Here is an 18,002-nt window from a genome sequence, read left to right on the forward strand (position 1 = left end):
AGATGGGGATCGAACACATGATCTTTGGTTTACGAGACCAACGCCTTACCACTTGGCCACTGCGCCCTCTACAGGACAAGTGGTTTTATGTTTAAGCTCTAAGAAAGCACACAAGTTATATTTGGTCATTATAGCCTAGGTCATCTTCATGTTGAGCAAAAATTCTTTTTTCCAGATCGTCTAATTCTTGTAGTAAAGCCCCAGCCTTTGCTCTTTCTCTCCAGTACATTGGGGACTAGTCTTGCTCAGTATAATTGTCCTATTGCTGACCAATTTTACACTGTTGTGTCATCATTCATGTAGAAAGAAGCTGAGCTTCCACAGGTCATCTTCACCACAGATGTTTATAGCACTCAGTAGAATAGGTTGGGTTTAAATATGGAGGCACAGATGGGGATCGAAACCATGATCTTTGGTTTACGAGACCAACACCTTCCCACTTGGCCACTGCGCCCTCTACTGGACAAGTGGTTTTATGTTTAAGCTCTAACGAAGCACACAAGTTATATTTGGTCATTATAGCCTAGGTCATCTTCATGTTGAGCAAAAATTCTTTTTTCCAGATCGTCTAATTCTTGTAGTAAAGCCCCAGCCTTTGCTCTTTCTCTCCAGTACATTGCGGACTAGTTTTGCTCAGTATAATTGTCCTATTGCTGACCAATTTTACACTGTTGTGTCATAATTCATGTAGATAGAAGCTGAGCTTCCACAGGTCATCTTCACCACAAATGTTTATAGCACTCAGTAGAATAGGTTGGGTTTAAATAACGAGGCACAGATGGGGATCGAACACATGATCTTTGGTTTACGAGACCAACGCCTTACCACTTGGCCACTGCGCCCTCTACAGGACAAGTGGTTTTATGTTTAAGCTCTAAGAAAGCACACAAGTTATATTTGGTCATTATAGCCTAGGTCATCTTCATGTTGAGCAAAAATTCTTTTTTCCAGATCGTCTAATTCTTGTAGTAAAGCCCCAGCCTTTGCTCTTTCTCTCCAGTACATTGGGGACTAGTCTTGCTCAGTATAATTGTCCTATTGCTGACCAATTTTACACTGTTGTGTCATAATTCATGTAGAAAGAAGCTGAGCTTCCACAGGTCATCTTCACCACAAATGTTTATAGCACTCAGTAGAATAGGTTGGGTTTAAATAGGAGGCACAGATGGGGATCGAACCCATGATCTTTGGTTTACGAGACCAACGCCTTACCACTTGGCCACTGCGCCCTCTACAGGACAAGTGGTTTTATGTTTAAGCTCTAAGAAAGCACACAAGTTATATTTGGTCATTATAGCCTAGGTCATCTTCATGTTGAGCAAAAATTCTTTTTTCCAGATCGTCTAATTCTTGTAGTAAAGCCCCAGCCTTTGCTCTTTCTCTCCAGTACATTGGGGACTAGTCTTGCTCAGTATAATTGTCCTATTGCTGACCAATTTTACACTGTTGTGTCATAATTCATGTAGATAGAAGCTGAGCTTCCACAGGTCATCTTCACCACAAATGTTTATAGCACTCAGTAGAATAGGTTGGGTTTAAATAACGAGGCACAGATGGGGATCGAACCCATGATCTTTGGTTTACGAGACCAACGCCTTACCACTTGGCCACTACGCCCTCTACTGGACAAGTGGTCTTATGTTTAAGCTCTAAGAAAGCAAACAAGTTATATTTGGTCATTATAGCCTAGGTCATCTTCATGTTGAGCAAAAATTATTTTTTCCAGATCGTCTAATTCTTGTAGTAAAGCCCCAGCCTTTGCTCTTTCTCTCCAGTACATTGGGGACTAGTCTTGCTCAGTATAGTTATCCTATTGCTGATCAATTTTACACTGTTGTGTCATCTGTTGTCTCATAATTCAGGTAGAAAGAAGCTGAGCTTCCACAGGTCATCTTCACCACAAACGTTTATAGCACTCAGTAGAATAGGTTGGGTTTAAATAACGAGGCACAGATGGGGATCGAACCCATGATCTTTGGTTTACGAGACCAACGCCTTACCACTTGGCCACTGCGCCCTCTACAGGACAAGTGGTTTTATGTTTAATCTCTAAGAAAGCACACAAGTTATATTTGGTCATTATAGCCTAGGTCATCTTCATGTTGAGCAAAAATTCTTTTTTCCAGATCGTCTAATTCTTGTAGTAAAGCCCCAGCCTTTGCTCTTTCTCTCCAGTACATTGGGGACTAGTTTTGCTCAGTATAATTGTCCTATTGCTGACCAATTTTACACTGTTGTGTCATAATTCATGTAGAAAGAATCTGAGCATCCACAGGTCATCTTCACCACAAATGTTTATAGCACTCAGCAGAATAGGTTGGGTTTAAATAGGGAAGCACAGATGGGGATTGAAGCAATGATATTTGGTTTACGAGACCAACGCCTTACCACTTGGCCACTGCACCCTCAACAGGACAAGTGGATTTATGTTTAAGCTCTAATAAAGCACACAAGTTATATTTGGTCATTATAGCCTAGGTCATCTTCATGTTGAGCAAAAAATCTTTTTTCCAGATCGTCTAATTATTTTCTTAAATCCCCAGCCTTTGCTCTTTCTCTACAGTACATTGGGGACTAGTCTTGCTCCATATAATTGTCCTGTTGCTGACCGATTTTACACTGTTGTGTCATAATTCATGTAGATAGAAGCTGAGCTTCCACAGCTCATCTTCACCACAAATGTTTATAGCACTCAGTAGAATAGGTTGGGTTTGGCACAGATGGGGATTGAACCCATGATCTTTGGTTTACGAGACCAACGCCTTACCACTTGGCCACTGCACCCTCAACAGGACAAGTGGATTTATGTTTAAGCTCTAAGAAAGCACACAAGTTATATTTGGTCATTATAGCCTAGGTCATCTTCATGTTGAGAAAAAATTATTTTTACCAGATCGTCTAATTCTTGTAGTAAAGCCCCAGCCTTTGCTCTTTCCCTCCAGTACATTGGGGACCAGTCTTGCTCAGTATAATTGTCCTATTGCTGACCAATTTTACACTGTTGTGTCATAATTCATGTAGATAGAAGCTGAGCATCCACAGGTCATCTTCACCACAAATGTTTATAGCACTCAGTAGAATAGGTTGGGTTTAAATAACGAGGCACAGATGGGGATCGAACCCATGATCTTTGGTTTACGAGACCAACGCCTTACCACTTGGCCACTGCGCCCTCTACTGGACAAGTGGTTTTATGTTTAAGCTCTAACGACGCACACAAGTTATATTTGGTCATTATAGCCTAGGTCATCTTCATGTTGAGCAAAAATTCTTTTTTCCAGATCGTCTAATTCTTGTAGTAAAGCCCCAGCCTTTGCTCTTTCTCTCCAGTACATTGGGGACTAGTCTTGCTCAGTATAATTGTCCTATTGCTGACCAATTTTACACTGTTGTGTCATCATTCATGTAGAAAGAAGCTGAGCTTCCACAGGTCATCTTCACCACAAATGTTTATAGCACTCAGTAGAATAGGTTGGGTTTAAATATGGAGGCACAGATGGGGATCGAACCCATGATCTTTGGTTTACGAGACCAACACCTTCACACTTGGCCACTGCGCCCTCTACAGGACAAGTGGTTTTATGTTTAATCTCTAAGAAAGCACACAAGTTATATTTGGTCATTATAGCCTAGGTCATCTTCATGTTGAGCAAAAATTCTTTTTTCCAGATCGTCTAATTCTTGTAGTAAAGCCCCAGCCTTTGCTCTTTCTCTCCAGTACATTGGGGACTAGTCTTGCTCAGTATAATTGTCCTATTGCTGACCAATTTTACACTGTTGTGTCATAATTCATGTAGATAGAAGCCGAGCTTCCACAGGTCATCTTCACCACACATGTTTATAGCACTCAGTAGAATAGGTTGGGTTTAAGTAACGAGGCACAGATGGGGATCGAACCCATGATCTTTGGTTTACGAGACCAACGCCTTACCACTTGGCCACTACGCCCTCTACTGGACAAGTGGTCTTATGTTTAAGCTCTAAGAAAGCAAACAAGTTATATTTGGTCATTATAGCCTAGGTCATCTTCATGTTGAGCAAAAATTATTTTTTCCAGATCGTCTAATTCTTGTAGTAAAGCCCCAGCCTTTGCTCTTTCTCTCCAGTACATTGGGGACTAGTCTTGCTCAGTATAGTTATCCTATTGCTGATCAATTTTACACTGTTGTGTCATCTGTTGTCTCATAATTCAGGTAGAAAGAAGCTGAGCTTCCACAGGTCATCTTCACCACAAACGTTTATAGCACTCAGTAGAATAGGTTGGGTTTAAATAACGAGGCACAGATGGGGATCGAACCCATGATCTTTGGTTTACGAGACCAACGCCTTACCACTTGGCCACTGCGCCCTCTACAGGACAAGTGGTTTTATGTTTAATCTCTAAGAAAGCACACAAGTTATATTTGGTCATTATAGCCTAGGTCATCTTCATGTTGAGCAAAAATTCTTTTTTCCAGATCGTCTAATTCTTGTAGTAAAGCCCCAGCCTTTGCTCTTTCTCTCCAGTACATTGGGGACTAGTTTTGCTCAGTATAATTGTCCTATTGCTGACCAATTTTACACTGTTGTGTCATAATTCATGTAGAAAGAATCTGAGCATCCACAGGTCATCTTCACCACAAATGTTTATAGCACTCAGCAGAATAGGTTGGGTTTAAATAGGGAAGCACAGATGGGGATTGAAGCAATGATATTTGGTTTACGAGACCAACGCCTTACCACTTGGCCACTGCACCCTCAACAGGACAAGTGGATTTATGTTTAAGCTCTAATAAAGCACACAAGTTATATTTGGTCATTATAGCCTAGGTCATCTTCATGTTGAGCAAAAAATCTTTTTTCCAGATCGTCTAATTATTTTCTTAAATCCCCAGCCTTTGCTCTTTCTCTACAGTACATTGGGGACTAGTCTTGCTCCATATAATTGTCCTGTTGCTGACCGATTTTACACTGTTGTGTCATAATTCATGTAGATAGAAGCTGAGCTTCCACAGCTCATCTTCACCACAAATGTTTATAGCACTCAGTAGAATAGGTTGGGTTTGGCACAGATGGGGATTGAACCCATGATCTTTGGTTTACGAGACCAACGCCTTACCACTTGGCCACTGCGCCCTCTACAGGACAAGTGGTTTTATGTTTAAGCTCTAAGAAAGCACACAAGTTATATTTGGTCATTATAGCCTAGGTCATCTTCATGTTGAGAAAAAATTATTTTTACCAGATCGTCTAATTCTTGTAGTAAAGCCCCAGCCTTTGCTCTTTCCCTCCAGTACATTGGGGACCAGTCTTGCTCAGTATAATTGTCCTATTGCTGACCAATTTTACACTGTTGTGTCATAATTCATGTAGATAGAAGCTGAGCATCCACAGGTCATCTTCACAACAAATGTTTATAGCACTCAGTAGAATAGGTTGGGTTTAAATAACGAGGCACAGATGGGGATCGAACCCATGATCTTTGGTTTACGAGACCAACGCCTTACCACTTGGCCACTGCGCCCTCTACTGGACAAGTGGTTTTATGTTTAAGCTCTAACGACGCACACAAGTTATATTTGGTCATTATAGCCTAGGTCATCTTCATGTTGAGCAAAAATTCTTTTTTCCAGATCGTCTAATTCTTGTAGTAAAGCCCCAGCCTTTGCTCTTTCTCTCCAGTACATTGCGGACTAGTTTTGCTCAGTATAATTGTCCTATTGCTGACCAATATTACACTGTTGTGTCATAATTCATGTAGATAGAAGCTGAGCTTCCACAGGTCATCTTCACCACAAATGTTTATACCACTCAGTAGAATAGGTTGGGTTTAAATAACGAGGCACAGATGGGGATCGAACACATGATCTTTGGTTTACGAGACCAACGCCTTACCACTTGGCCACTGCGCCCTCTACAGGACAAGTGGTTTTATGTTTAAGCTCTAAGAAAGCACACAAGTTATATTTGGTCATTAAAGCCTAGGTCATCTTCATGTTGAGCAAAAATTCTTTTTTCCAGATCGTCTAATTCTTGTAGTAAAGCCCCAGCCTTTGCTCATTCTCTCCAGTACATTGGGGACTAGTCTTGCTCAGTATAATTATCCTATTGCTGACCAATTTTACACTGTTGTCTCATAATTCATGTAGAAAGAAGCTGAGCTTCCACAGGTCATTTTCACCACAAATGTTTATAGCACTCAGCAGAATAGGTTGGGTTTAAATAGGGAGGCACAGATGGGGATTGAAGCAATGATATTTGGTTTACGAGACCAACACCTTACCACTTGGCCACTGCACCCTCTACAGGACAAGAGGATTTATGTTTAAGCTCTAAGAAAGCACACAAGTTATATTTGGTCATTATAGCCTAGGTCATCTTCATGTTGAGCAAAAATTCTTTTTTCCAGATCGTCTAATTATTTTCTTAAATCCCCAGCCTTTGCTCTTTCTCTCCAGTACATTGGGGACTAGTCTTGCTCTGTATAATTTTACTGTTGCTGACCGATTTTACACTGTTGTGTCATCTGTTGTCTCATAATTCATGTAGAAAGAAGCTGAGCTTCCACAGGTCATTTTCACCACAAATGTTTATAGCACTCAGCAGAATAGGTTGGGTTTAAATAGGGAGGCACAGATGGGGATTGAAGCAATGATATTTGGTTTACGAGACCAACGCCTTACCACTTGGCCACTGCACCCTCTACAGGACAAGTGGATTTATGTTTAAGCTCTAAGAAAGCACACAAGTTATATTTGGTCATTATAGCCTAGGTCATCTTCATGTTGAGCAAAAATTCTTTTTTCCAGATCGTCTAATTATTTTCTTAAATCCCCAGCCTTTGCTCTTTCTCTCCAGTACATTGGGGACTAGTCTTGCTCCGTATAATTGTACTGTTGCTGACCGATTTTACACTGTTGTGTCATCTGTTGTCTCATAATTCATGTAGAAAGAAGCTGAGCTTCCACAGGTCATCTTCACCACAAATGTTTATAGCACTCAGCAGAATAGGTTGGGTTTAAATAGGGAGGCACAGATGGGGATTGAAGCAATGATATTTGGTTTACGAGACCAACGCCTTACCACTTGGCCACTGCACCCTCTACAGGACAAGTGGATTTATGTTTAAGCTCTAAGAAAGCACACAAGTTATATTTGGTCATTATAGCCTAGGTCATCTTCATGTTGAGCAAAAATTCTTTTTTCCAGATTGTCTAATTATTTTCTTAAATCCCCAGCCTTTGCTCTTTCTCTCCAGTACATTGGGGACTAGTCTTGCTCCGTATAATTGTACTGTTGCTGACCGATTTTACACTGTTGTGTCATCTGTTGTGTCATAATTCATGTAGATAGAAGCTGAGCTTCCACAGCTCATCTTCACCACAAATGTTTATAGCACTCAGTAGAATAGGTTGGATTTGGCACAGATGGGGATTGAACCCATGATCTTTGGTTTACGAGACCAACACCTTCCCACTTGGCCACTGCGCCCTCTACAGGACAAGTGGTTTTATGTTTAATCTCTAAGAAAGCACACAAGTTATATTTGGTCATTATAGCCTAGGTCATCTTCATGTTGAGCAAAAATTCTTTTTTCCAGATCGTCTAATTCTTGTAGTAAAGCCCCAGCCTTTGCTTTTTCTCTCCAGTACATTGGGGACTAGTCTTGCTCAGTATAGTTATCCTATTGCTGACCAATATTACACTGTTGTGTCATAATTCATGTAGATAGAAGCTGAGCTTCCACAGGTCATCTTCACCACAAATGTTTATAGCACTCAGTAGAATAGGTTGGGTTTAAATAACGAGGCACAGATGGGGATCGAACACATGATCTTTGGTTTACGAGACCAACGCCTTACCACTTGGCCACTGCGCCCTCTACAGGACAAGTGGTTTTATGTTTAAGCTCTAAGAAAGCACACAAGTTATATTTGGTCATTATAGCCTAGGTCATCTTCATGTTGAGCAAAAATTCTTTTTTCCAGATCGTCTAATTCTTGTAGTAAAGCCCCAGCCTTTGCTCTTTCTCTCCAGTACATTGGGAACTAGTCTTGCTCAGTATAATTGTCCTATTGCTGACCAATTTTACACTGTTGTGTCATCATTCATGTAGAAAGAAGCTGAGCTTCCACAGGTCATCTTCACCACAGATGTTTATAGCACTCAGTAGAATAGGTTGGGTTTAAATATGGAGGCACAGATGGGGATCGAACCCATGATCTTTGGTTTACGAGACCAACACCTTCCCACTTGGCCACTGCGCCCTCTACAGGACAAGTGGTTTTATGTTTAATCTCTAAGAAAGCACACAAGTTATATTTGGTCATTATAGCCTAGGTCATCTTCATGTTGAGCAAAAATTATTTTTTCCAGATCGTCTAATTCTTGTAGTAAAGCCCCAGCCTTTGCTCTTTCTCTCCAGTACATTGGGGACTAGTTTTCCTCAGTATAATTGTCCTATTGCTGACCAATTTTACACTGTTGAGTCATAATTCATGTAGATAGAAGCTGAGCTTCCACAGGTCATCTTCACCACAAACGTTTATAGCACTCAGTAGAATAGGTTGGGTTTAAATAACAAGGCACAGATGGGGATCGAACCCATGATCTTTGGTTTACGAGACCAACGCCTTACCACTAGGCCACTGCGCCCTCTACAGGACAATCTTCATGTTGAGAAAAAATTATTTTTTCCAGATCGTCTAATTCTTGTAGTAAAGCCCCAGCCTTTGCTCTTTCCCTCCAGTACATTGGGGACCAGTCTTGCTCAGTATAATTGTCCTATTGAGAGAGTGGGTAACCGCTCAAAGAGAACCAGGCAATCCGACCCCTGTGGTCCGAGCCAAGGGTGCAGGCAGTGCAATCAAAATGCAGGTTAGGATGAAGGAAAAAAGCTGGGACAGCCGCACTCCAAAAAAACTCCTCCTTTAATTAAAAATCACAAAATACATGCCACAGCAAAAAACAGCACAACAAAAGAAAAGCTGACGTTTCGCACTATGCCTTAGTGCTTCTTCATAGCTGATGGGGATCGAACCCATGATCTTTGGTTACGAGACCAACGCCTTACCACTTGGCCACTGCGCCCTCTACTGGACTAGTGGTTTTATGTTTAAGCTCTAAGACGCACACAAGTTATATTTGGTCATTATAGCCTAGGTCATCTTCATGTTGAGCAAAAATTCTTTTTTCCAGATCGTCTAATTCTTGTAGTAAAGCCCCAGCCTTTGCTCTTTCTCTCCAGTACATTGCGGACTAGTTTTGCTCAGTATAATTGTCCTATTGCTGACCAATATTACACTGTTGTATCATAATTCATGTAGATAGAAGCTGAGCTTCCACAGGTCATCTTCACCACAAATGTTTATAGCACTCAGTAGGATAGGTTGGGTTTAAATAACGAGGCACAGATGGGGATCGAACCCATGATCTATGGTTTACGAGACCAAAGCCTTACCACTTGGCCACTGCGCCCTCTACAATTGACAAGTGGTTTTATGTTTAAGCTCTAAGAAAGCACACAAGTTATATTTGGTCATTATAGCCTAGGTCATCTTCATGTTGAGCAAAAATTCTTTTTTCCAGATCGTCTAATTCTTGTAGTAAAGCCCCAGCCTTTGCTCTTTCTCTCCAGTACATTGGGGACTAGTCTTGCTCAATATAATTGTCCTATTGCTGACCAATTTTACACTGTTGTGTCATAATTCATGTAGAAAGAAGCTGAGCTTCCACAGGTCATCTTCACCACAAATGTTTATACCACTCAGTAGAATAGGTTGGGTTTAAATAGGGAGGCACAGATGGGGATTGAACCCATGATCTTTGGTTTACGAGACCAACGCCTTACCACTTGGCCACTGCGCCCTCTACTGGACTAGTGGTTTTATGTTTAAGCTCTAAGAAAGCACACAAGTTATATTTGGTCATTATAGCCTAGGTCATCTTCATGTTGAGCAAAAATTCTTTTTTCCAGATCGTCTAATTCTTGTAGTAAAGCCCCAGCCTTTGCTCTTTCTCTCCAGTACATTGGGGACTAGTCTTGCTCAGTATAATTGTCCTATTGCTGACCAATTTTACACTGTTGTGTCATCATTCATGTAGAAAGAAGCTGAGCTTCCACAGGTCATCTTCACCACAGATGTTTATAGCACTCAGTAGAATAGGTTGGGTTTAAATATGGAGGCACAGATGGGGATCGAAACCATGATCTTTGGTTTACGAGACCAACACCTTCCCACTTGGCCACTGCGCCCTCTACTGGACAAGTGGTTTTATGTTTAAGCTCTAACGACGCACACAAGTTATATTTGGTCATTATAGCCTAGGTCATCTTCATGTTGAGCAAAAATTCTTTTTTCCAGATCGTCTAATTCTTGTAGTAAAGCCCCAGCCTTTGCTCTTTCTCTCCAGTACATTGCGGACTAGTTTTGCTCAGTATAATTGTCCTATTGCTGACCAATATTACACTGTTGTGTCATAATTCATGTAGATAGAAGCTGAGCTTCCACAGGTCATCTTCACCACAAATGTTTATACCACTCAGTAGAATAGGTTGGGTTTAAATAACGAGGCACAGATGGGGATCGAACACATGATCTTTGGTTTACGAGACCAACGCCTTACCACTTGGCCACTGCGCCCTCTACAGGACAAGTGGTTTTATGTTTAAGCTCTAAGAAAGCACACAAGTTATATTTGGTCATTATAGCCTAGGTCATCTTCATGTTGAGCAAAAATTCTTTTTTCCAGATCGTCTAATTCTTGTAGTAAAGCCCCAGCCTTTGCTCTTTCTCTCCAGTACATTGGGGACTAGTCTTGCTCAGTATAATTGTCCTATTGCTGACCAATTTTACACTGTTGTGTCATCATTCATGTAGAAAGAAGCTGAGCTTCCACAGGTCATCTTCACCACAGATGTTTATAGCACTCAGTAGAATAGGTTGGGTTTAAATATGGAGGCACAGATGGGGATCGAAACCATGATCTTTGGTTTACGAAACCAACACCTTCACACTTGGCCACTGCGCCCTCTACAGGACAAGTGGTTTTATGTTTAATCTCTAAGAAAGCACACAAGTTATATTTGGTCATTACAGCCTAGGTCATCTTCATGTTGAGCAAAAATTCTTTTTTCCAGATCGTCTAATTCTTGTAGTAAAGCCCCAGCCTTTGCTCTTTCTCTCCAGTACATTGGGGACTAGTCTTGCTCAGTATAATTGTCCTATTGCTGACCAATTTTACACTGTTGTGTCATAATTCATGTAGATAGAAGCTGAGCATCCACAGGTCATCTTCACCACAAATGTTTATAGCACTCAGTAGAATAGGTTGGGTTTAAATAACGAGGCACAGATGGGGATCGAACCCATGATCTTTGGTTTACGAGACCAACGCCTTACCACTTGGCCACTGCACCCTCTACAGGACAAGTGGTTTTATGTTTAATCTCTAAGAAAGCACACAAGTTATATTTGGTCATTATAGCCTATGTCATCTTCATGTTGAGCAAAAATTCTTTTTTCCAGATCGTCTAATTCTTGTAGTAAAGCCCCAGCCTTTGCTCTTTCTCTCCAGTACATTGGGGACTAGTCTTGCTCAATATAATTGTCCTATTGCTGACCAATTTTACACTGTTGTGTCATAATGCATGTAGATAGAAGCTGAGCTTCCACATGTCATCTTCACCACAAATGTTTATACCACTCAGTAGAATAGGTTGGGTTTAAATAGGGAGGCATAGATGGGGATTGAACCCATGATCTTTGGTTTACGAGACCAACGCCTTACCACTTGGCCACTGCGCCCTCTACTGGACTAGTGGTTTTATGTTTAAGCTCTAAGAAAGCACACAAGTTATATTTGGTCATTATAGCCTAGGTCATCTTCATGTTGAGAAAAAATTATTTTTTCCAGATCGTCTAATTCTTGTAGTAAAGCCCCAGCCTTTGCTCTTTCTCTCCAGTACATTGGGGACTAGTCTTGCTCAGTATAATTGTCCTATTGCTGACCAATTTTACACTGTTGTGTCATAATTCATGTAGATAGAAGCTGAGCATCCACAGGTCATCTTCACCACAAATGTTTATAGCACTCAGTAGAATAGGTTGGGTTTAAATAACGAGGCACAGATGGGGATCGAACCCATGATCTTTGGTTTACGAGACCAACGCCTTACCACTTGGCCACTGCGCCCTCTACAGGACAAGTGGTTTTATGTTTAATCTCTAAGAAAGCACACAAGTTATATTTGGTCATTATAGCCTAGGTCATCTTCATGTTGAGCAAAAATTCTTTTTTCCAGATCGTCTAATTCTTGTAGTAAAGCCCCAGCCTTTGCTCTTTCCCTCCAGTACATTGGGGACCAGTCTTGCTCAGTATAATTGTCCTATTGAGAGAGTGGGTAACCGCTCAAAGAGAACCAGGCAATCCGACCCCTGTGGTCCGAGCCAAGGGTGCAGGCAGTGCAATCAAAATGCAGGTTAGGATGAAGGAAAAAAGCTGGGACAGCCGCACTCCAAAAAAAACTCCTCCTTTAATTAAAAATCACAAAATACATGCCACAGCAAAAAACAGCACAACAAAAGAAAAGCTGACGTTTCGCACTATGCCTTAGTGCTTCTTCATAGCTGATGGGGATCGAACCCATGATCTTTGGTTACGAGACCAACGCCTTACCACTTGGCCACTGCGCCCTCTACTGGACAAGTGGTTTTATGTTTAAGCTCTAAGGACGCACACAAGTTATATTTGGTCATTATAGCCTAGGTCATCTTCATGTTGAGCAAAAATTCTTTTTTCCAGATCGTCTAATTCTTGTAGTAAAGCCCCAGCCTTTGCTCTTTCTCTCCAGTACATTGCGGACTAGTTTTACTCAGTATAATTGTCCTATTGCGGACCAATATTACACTGTTGTGTCATAATTCATGTAGATAGAAGCTGAGCTTCCACAGGTCATCTTCACCACAAATGTTTATAGCACTCAGTAGAATAGGTTAGGTTTAAATATGGAGGCACAGACGGGGATCGAACCCATGATCTTTGGTTTACGAGACCAACACCTTACCACTTGGCCACTGCGCCCTCTACTGGACTAGTGGTTTTATGTTTAAGCTCTAAGAAAGCACACAAGTTATATTTGGTCATTATAGCCTAGGTCATCTTCATGTTGAGAAAAAATTATTTTTTCCAGATCGTCTAATTATTTTATTAAATCCCCAGCCTTTGCTCTTTCTCTCCAGTACATTGGAGACTAGTCTTGCTCAGTATAATTGTCCTATTGCTGACCAATTTTACACTGTTGTGTCATAATGCATGTAGATAGAAGCCGAGCTTCCACAGGTCCTCTTCACCACACATGTTTATAGCACTCAGTAGAATAGGTTGGGTTTAAGTAACGAGGCACAGATGGGGATCGAACCCATGATCTTTGGTTTACGAGACCAACGCCTTACCACTTGGCCACTACGCCCTCTACTGGACAAGTGGTCTTATGTTTAAGCTCTAAGAAAGCAAACAAGTTATATGTGGTCATTATAGCCTAGGTCATCTTCATGTTGAGCAAAAATTATTTTTTCCAGATCGTCTAATTCTTGTAGTAAAGCCCCAGCCTTTGCTCTTTCTCTCCAGTACATTGGGGACTAGTCTTGCTCAGTATAGTTATCCTATTGCTGATCAATTTTACACTGTTGTGTCATCTGTTGTCTCATAATTCAGGTAGAAAGAAGCTGAGCTTCGCCAGGTCATCTTCACCACAAATGTTTATAGCACTCAGTAGAATAGGTTGGGTTTAAATAACGAGGCACAGATGGGGATCGAACCCATGATCTTTGGTTTACGAGACCAACGCCTTACCACTTGGCCACTGCGCCCTCTACAGAACAAGTGGTTTTATGTTTAAGCTCTAAGAAAGCACACAAGTTATATATTGTCATTAAAGCCTAGGTCATCTTCATGTTGAGCAAAAATTCTTTTTTCCAGATCGTCTAATTCTTGTAGTAAAGCCCCAGCCTTTGCTCATTCTCTCCAGTACATTGGGGACTAGTCTTGCTCAGTATAATTATCCTATTGCTGACCAATTTTACACTGTTGTCTCATAATTCATGTAGAAAGAAGCTGAGCTTCCACAGGTCATTTTCACCACAAATGTTTATAGCACTCAGCAGAATAGGTTGGGTTTAAATAGGGAGGCACAGATGGGGATTGAAGCAATGATATTTGGTTTACGAGACCAACGCCTTACCACTTGGCCACTGCACCCTCTACAGGACAAGTGGATTTATGTTTAAGCTCTAAGAAAGCACACAAGTTATATTTGGTCATTATAGCCTAGGTCATCTTCATGTTGAGCAAAAATTCTTTTTTCCAGATCGTCTAATTATTTTCTTAAATCCCCAGCCTTTGCTCTTTCTCTCCAGTACATTGGGGACTAGTCTTGCTCCGTATAATTGTACTGTTGCTGACCGATTTTACACTGTTGTGTCATCTGTTGTCTCATAATTCATGTAGAAAGAAGCTGAGCTTCCACAGGTCATCTTCACCACAAATGTTTATAGCACTCAGCAGAATAGGTTGGGTTTAAATAGGGAGGCACAGATGGGGATTGAAGCAATGATATTTGGTTTACGAGACCAACGCCTTACCACTTGGCCACTGCACCCTCTACAGGACAAGTGGATTTATGTTTAAGCTCTAAGAAAGCACACAAGTTATATTTGGTCATTATATCCTAGGTCATCTTCATGTTGAGCAAAAATTCTTTTTTCCAGATTGTCTAATTATTTTCTTAAATCCCCAGCCTTTGCTCTTTCTCTCCAGTACATTGGGGACTAGTCTTGCTCTGTATAATTGTACTGTTGCTGACCGATTTTACACTGTTGTGTCATAATTCATGTAGATAGAAGCTGAGCTTCCACAGCTCATCTTCACCACAAATGTTTATAGCACTCAGTAGAATAGGTTGGATTTGGCACAGATGGGGATTGAACCCATGATCTTTGGTTTACGAGACCAACACCTTCCCACTTGGCCACTGCGCCCTCTACAGGACAAGTGGTTTTATGTTTAATCTCTAAGAAAGCACACAAGTTATATTTGGTCATTATAGCCTAGGTCATCTTCATGTTGAGCAAAAATTCTTTTTTCCAGATTGTCTAATTCTTGTAGTAAAGCCCCAACCTTTGCTCTTTCTCTCCAGTACATTGGGAACTAGTCTTGCTCAGTATAATTGTCCTATTGCTGACCAATTTTACACTGTTGTGTCATCATTCATGTAGAAAGAAGCTGAGCTTCCACAGGTCATCTTCACCACAGATGTTTATAGCACTCAGTAGAATAGGTTGGGTTTAAATATGGAGGCACAGATGGGGATCGAACCCATGATCTTTGGTTTACGAGACCAACACCTTCCCACTTGGCCACTGCGCCCTCTACAGGGCAAGTGGTTTTATGTTTAATCTCTAAGAAAGCACACACGTTATATTTGGTCATTATAGCCTAGGTCATCTTCATGTTGAGCAAAAATTATTTTTTCCAGATCGTCTAATTCTTGTAGTAAAGCCCCAGCCTTTGCTCTTTCTCTCCAGTACATTGGGGACTAGTTTTCCTCAGTATAATTGTCCTATTGCTGACCAATTTTACACTGTTGAGTCATAATTCATGTAGATAGAAGACTGAGCTTCCACAGGTCATCTTCACCACAAACGTTTATAGCACTCAGTAGAATAGGTTGGGTTTAAATATCAAGGCACAGATGGGGATTGAACCCATGATCTTTGGTTTACGAGACCAACGCCTTACCACTTGGCCACTGCGCCCTCTACAGGACGAGTGGTTTTATGTTTAAGCTCTAAGAAAGCACACAAGTTATATTTGGTCATTATAGGCTAGGTCATCTTCATGTTGAGCAAAAATTCTTTTTTCCAGATCGTCTAATTATTTTATTAAATCCCCAGCCTTTGCTCTTTCTCTCCAGTACATTGGAGACTAGTCTTGCTCAGTATAATTGTCCTATTGCTGACCAATTTTACACTGTTGTGTCATAATGCATGTAGATAGAAGCCGAGCTTCCACAGGTCATCTTCACCACACATGTTTATAGCACTCAGTAGAATAGGTTGGGTTTAAGTAACGAGGCACAGATGGGGATCGAACCCATGATCTTTGGTTTACGAGACCAACGCCTTACCACTTGGCCACTACGCCCTCTACTGGACAAGTGGTCTTATGTTTAAGTTCTAAGAAAGCAAACAAGTTATATTTGGTCATTATAGCCTAGGTCATCTTCATGTTGAGCAAAAATTCTTTTTTCCAGATCGTCTAATTCTTGTAGTAAAGCCCCAGCCTTTGCTCTTTCTCTCCAGTACATTGGGGACTAGTCTTGCTCAGTATAGTTATCCTATTGCTGATCAATTTTACACTGTTGTGTCATCTGTTGTCTCATAATTCAGGTAGAAAGAAGCTGAGCTTCCACAGGTCATCTTCACCACAAACGTTTATAGCACTCAGTAGAATAGGTTGGGTTTAAATAACGAGGCACAGATGGGGATCGAACCCATGATCTTTGGTTTACGAGACCAACGCCTTACCACTTGGCCACTGCGCCCTCTACAGGACAAGTGGTTTTATGTTTAAGCTCTAAGAAAGCACACAAGTTATATTTGGTCATTAAAGCCTAGGTCATCTTCATGTTGAGCAAAAATTCTTTTTTCCAGATCGTCTAATTCTTGTAGTAAAGCCCCAGCCTTTGCTCATTCTCTCCAGTACATTGGGGACTAGTCTTGCTCAGTATAATTATCCTATTGCTGACCAATTTTACACTGTTGTCTCATAATTCATGTAGAAAGAAGCTGAGTTTCCACAGGTCATTTTCACCACAAATGTTTATAGCACTCAGCAGAATAGGTTGGGTTTAAATAGGGAGGCACAGATGGGGATTGAAGCAATGATATTTGGTTTACAAGACCAACGCCTTACCACTTGGCCACTGCACCCTCTACAGGACAAGTGGATTTATGTTTAAGCTCTAAGAAAGCACACAAGTTATATTTGGTCATTATAGCCTAGGTCATCTTCATGTTGAGCAAAAATTCTTTTTTCCAGATCGTCTAATTATTTTCTTAAATCCCCAGCCTTTGCTCTTTCTCTCCAGTACATTGGGGACTAGTCTTGCTCCGTATAATTGTACTGTTGCTGACCGATTTTACACTGTTGTGTCATCTGTTGTCTCATAATTCATGTAGAAAGAAGCTGAGCTTCCACAGGTCATTTTCACCACAAATGTTTATAGCACTCAGCAGAATAGGTTGGGTTTAAACAGGGAGGCACAGATGGGGATTGAACCCATGATCTTTGGTTTACGAGACCAACACCTTCCCACTTGGCCACTGCACCCTCTACAGGACAAGTGGTTTTATGTTTAATCTCTAAGAAAGCACACAAGTTATATTTGGTCATTATAGCCTAGGTCATCTTCATGTTGAGCAAAAATTATTTTTTCCAGATCGTCTAATTCTTGTAGTAAATCCCCAGCCTTTGCTCTTTCTCTCCAGTACATTGGGGACTAGTTTTGCTCAGTATAATTGTCCTATTGCTGACCAATTTTACACTGTTGTGTCATAATTCATGTAGATAGAAGCTGAGCTTCCACAGGTCATCTTCACCACAAACATTCATAGCACTCAGTAGAATAGGTTGGGTTTAAATATGGAGGCACAGATGGGGATCGAACCCATGATCTTTGGATTTACGAGACCAACACCTTCCCACTTGGCCACTGCACCCTCTACAGGACGAGTGGTTTTATGTTTAAAGCGGTGGTTCACCCTGCTGAACAACATTTCAGCATAAAATCCGGCATAGTAGCGCGAGCTACACTATGCCGGTCTTACATTTTTTAACCCCGTACTCACTGTTTAATCGTAGCGCAGGCGCCGTGAAGAGCCAAGCCTATTTCGGCTATTTCCGGAGAAGCGTGACGCGCCAAAGCCGGCCGTCAATCACTTTCCGTCTGGATTGGAACACCC

General features: G+C 41.2%; 24 non-coding genes across 24 annotated transcripts; all 24 read right to left on the minus strand.

The window, feature by feature from the left end:
- Positions 1-1,157: 1,157 nt before the first annotated feature.
- TRNAT-CGU lies at positions 1,158-1,229 on the minus strand. Its single transcript has one exon. It is a non-coding gene; the product is annotated as a tRNA-Thr (tRNA).
- Positions 1,230-1,545: 316 nt separating this feature from the next.
- On the minus strand, positions 1,546-1,617 carry TRNAT-CGU. The gene has a single exon. It is a non-coding gene; the product is annotated as a tRNA-Thr (tRNA).
- Positions 1,618-1,945: 328 nt separating this feature from the next.
- TRNAT-CGU lies at positions 1,946-2,017 on the minus strand. Its single transcript has one exon. It is a non-coding gene; the product is annotated as a tRNA-Thr (tRNA).
- A 695-nt stretch (positions 2,018-2,712) lies between these two features.
- TRNAT-CGU lies at positions 2,713-2,784 on the minus strand. Its single transcript has one exon. It is a non-coding gene; the product is annotated as a tRNA-Thr (tRNA).
- Positions 2,785-3,100: 316 nt separating this feature from the next.
- On the minus strand, positions 3,101-3,172 carry TRNAT-CGU. Its single transcript has one exon. It is a non-coding gene; the product is annotated as a tRNA-Thr (tRNA).
- A 704-nt stretch (positions 3,173-3,876) lies between these two features.
- TRNAT-CGU lies at positions 3,877-3,948 on the minus strand. Its single transcript has one exon. It is a non-coding gene; the product is annotated as a tRNA-Thr (tRNA).
- A 328-nt stretch (positions 3,949-4,276) lies between these two features.
- Positions 4,277-4,348, minus strand: TRNAT-CGU. Its single transcript has one exon. It is a non-coding gene; the product is annotated as a tRNA-Thr (tRNA).
- Positions 4,349-5,043: 695 nt separating this feature from the next.
- Positions 5,044-5,115, minus strand: TRNAT-CGU. Its single transcript has one exon. It is a non-coding gene; the product is annotated as a tRNA-Thr (tRNA).
- Positions 5,116-5,431: 316 nt separating this feature from the next.
- Positions 5,432-5,503, minus strand: TRNAT-CGU. The gene has a single exon. It is a non-coding gene; the product is annotated as a tRNA-Thr (tRNA).
- Positions 5,504-7,398: 1,895 nt separating this feature from the next.
- On the minus strand, positions 7,399-7,470 carry TRNAT-CGU. Its single transcript has one exon. It is a non-coding gene; the product is annotated as a tRNA-Thr (tRNA).
- A 704-nt stretch (positions 7,471-8,174) lies between these two features.
- On the minus strand, positions 8,175-8,246 carry TRNAT-CGU. The gene has a single exon. It is a non-coding gene; the product is annotated as a tRNA-Thr (tRNA).
- A 316-nt stretch (positions 8,247-8,562) lies between these two features.
- Positions 8,563-8,634, minus strand: TRNAT-CGU. Its single transcript has one exon. It is a non-coding gene; the product is annotated as a tRNA-Thr (tRNA).
- Positions 8,635-9,774: 1,140 nt separating this feature from the next.
- On the minus strand, positions 9,775-9,846 carry TRNAT-CGU. The gene has a single exon. It is a non-coding gene; the product is annotated as a tRNA-Thr (tRNA).
- A 1,480-nt stretch (positions 9,847-11,326) lies between these two features.
- TRNAT-CGU lies at positions 11,327-11,398 on the minus strand. The gene has a single exon. It is a non-coding gene; the product is annotated as a tRNA-Thr (tRNA).
- Positions 11,399-11,714: 316 nt separating this feature from the next.
- TRNAT-CGU lies at positions 11,715-11,786 on the minus strand. Its single transcript has one exon. It is a non-coding gene; the product is annotated as a tRNA-Thr (tRNA).
- A 316-nt stretch (positions 11,787-12,102) lies between these two features.
- Positions 12,103-12,174, minus strand: TRNAT-CGU. The gene has a single exon. It is a non-coding gene; the product is annotated as a tRNA-Thr (tRNA).
- Positions 12,175-12,990: 816 nt separating this feature from the next.
- On the minus strand, positions 12,991-13,062 carry TRNAT-CGU. Its single transcript has one exon. It is a non-coding gene; the product is annotated as a tRNA-Thr (tRNA).
- Positions 13,063-13,378: 316 nt separating this feature from the next.
- TRNAT-CGU lies at positions 13,379-13,450 on the minus strand. The gene has a single exon. It is a non-coding gene; the product is annotated as a tRNA-Thr (tRNA).
- Positions 13,451-13,778: 328 nt separating this feature from the next.
- On the minus strand, positions 13,779-13,850 carry TRNAT-CGU. The gene has a single exon. It is a non-coding gene; the product is annotated as a tRNA-Thr (tRNA).
- A 1,095-nt stretch (positions 13,851-14,945) lies between these two features.
- TRNAT-CGU lies at positions 14,946-15,017 on the minus strand. The gene has a single exon. It is a non-coding gene; the product is annotated as a tRNA-Thr (tRNA).
- Positions 15,018-15,333: 316 nt separating this feature from the next.
- TRNAT-CGU lies at positions 15,334-15,405 on the minus strand. The gene has a single exon. It is a non-coding gene; the product is annotated as a tRNA-Thr (tRNA).
- A 317-nt stretch (positions 15,406-15,722) lies between these two features.
- TRNAT-CGU lies at positions 15,723-15,794 on the minus strand. The gene has a single exon. It is a non-coding gene; the product is annotated as a tRNA-Thr (tRNA).
- Positions 15,795-16,110: 316 nt separating this feature from the next.
- Positions 16,111-16,182, minus strand: TRNAT-CGU. The gene has a single exon. It is a non-coding gene; the product is annotated as a tRNA-Thr (tRNA).
- Positions 16,183-16,510: 328 nt separating this feature from the next.
- TRNAT-CGU lies at positions 16,511-16,582 on the minus strand. The gene has a single exon. It is a non-coding gene; the product is annotated as a tRNA-Thr (tRNA).
- Positions 16,583-18,002: the final 1,420 nt, after the last annotated feature.

This window comes from Rana temporaria, chromosome 1 (genome assembly GCF_905171775.1).
Source record: "Rana temporaria chromosome 1, aRanTem1.1, whole genome shotgun sequence".
Classification (NCBI taxonomy): Eukaryota; Metazoa; Chordata; class Amphibia; order Anura; family Ranidae; genus Rana; species Rana temporaria.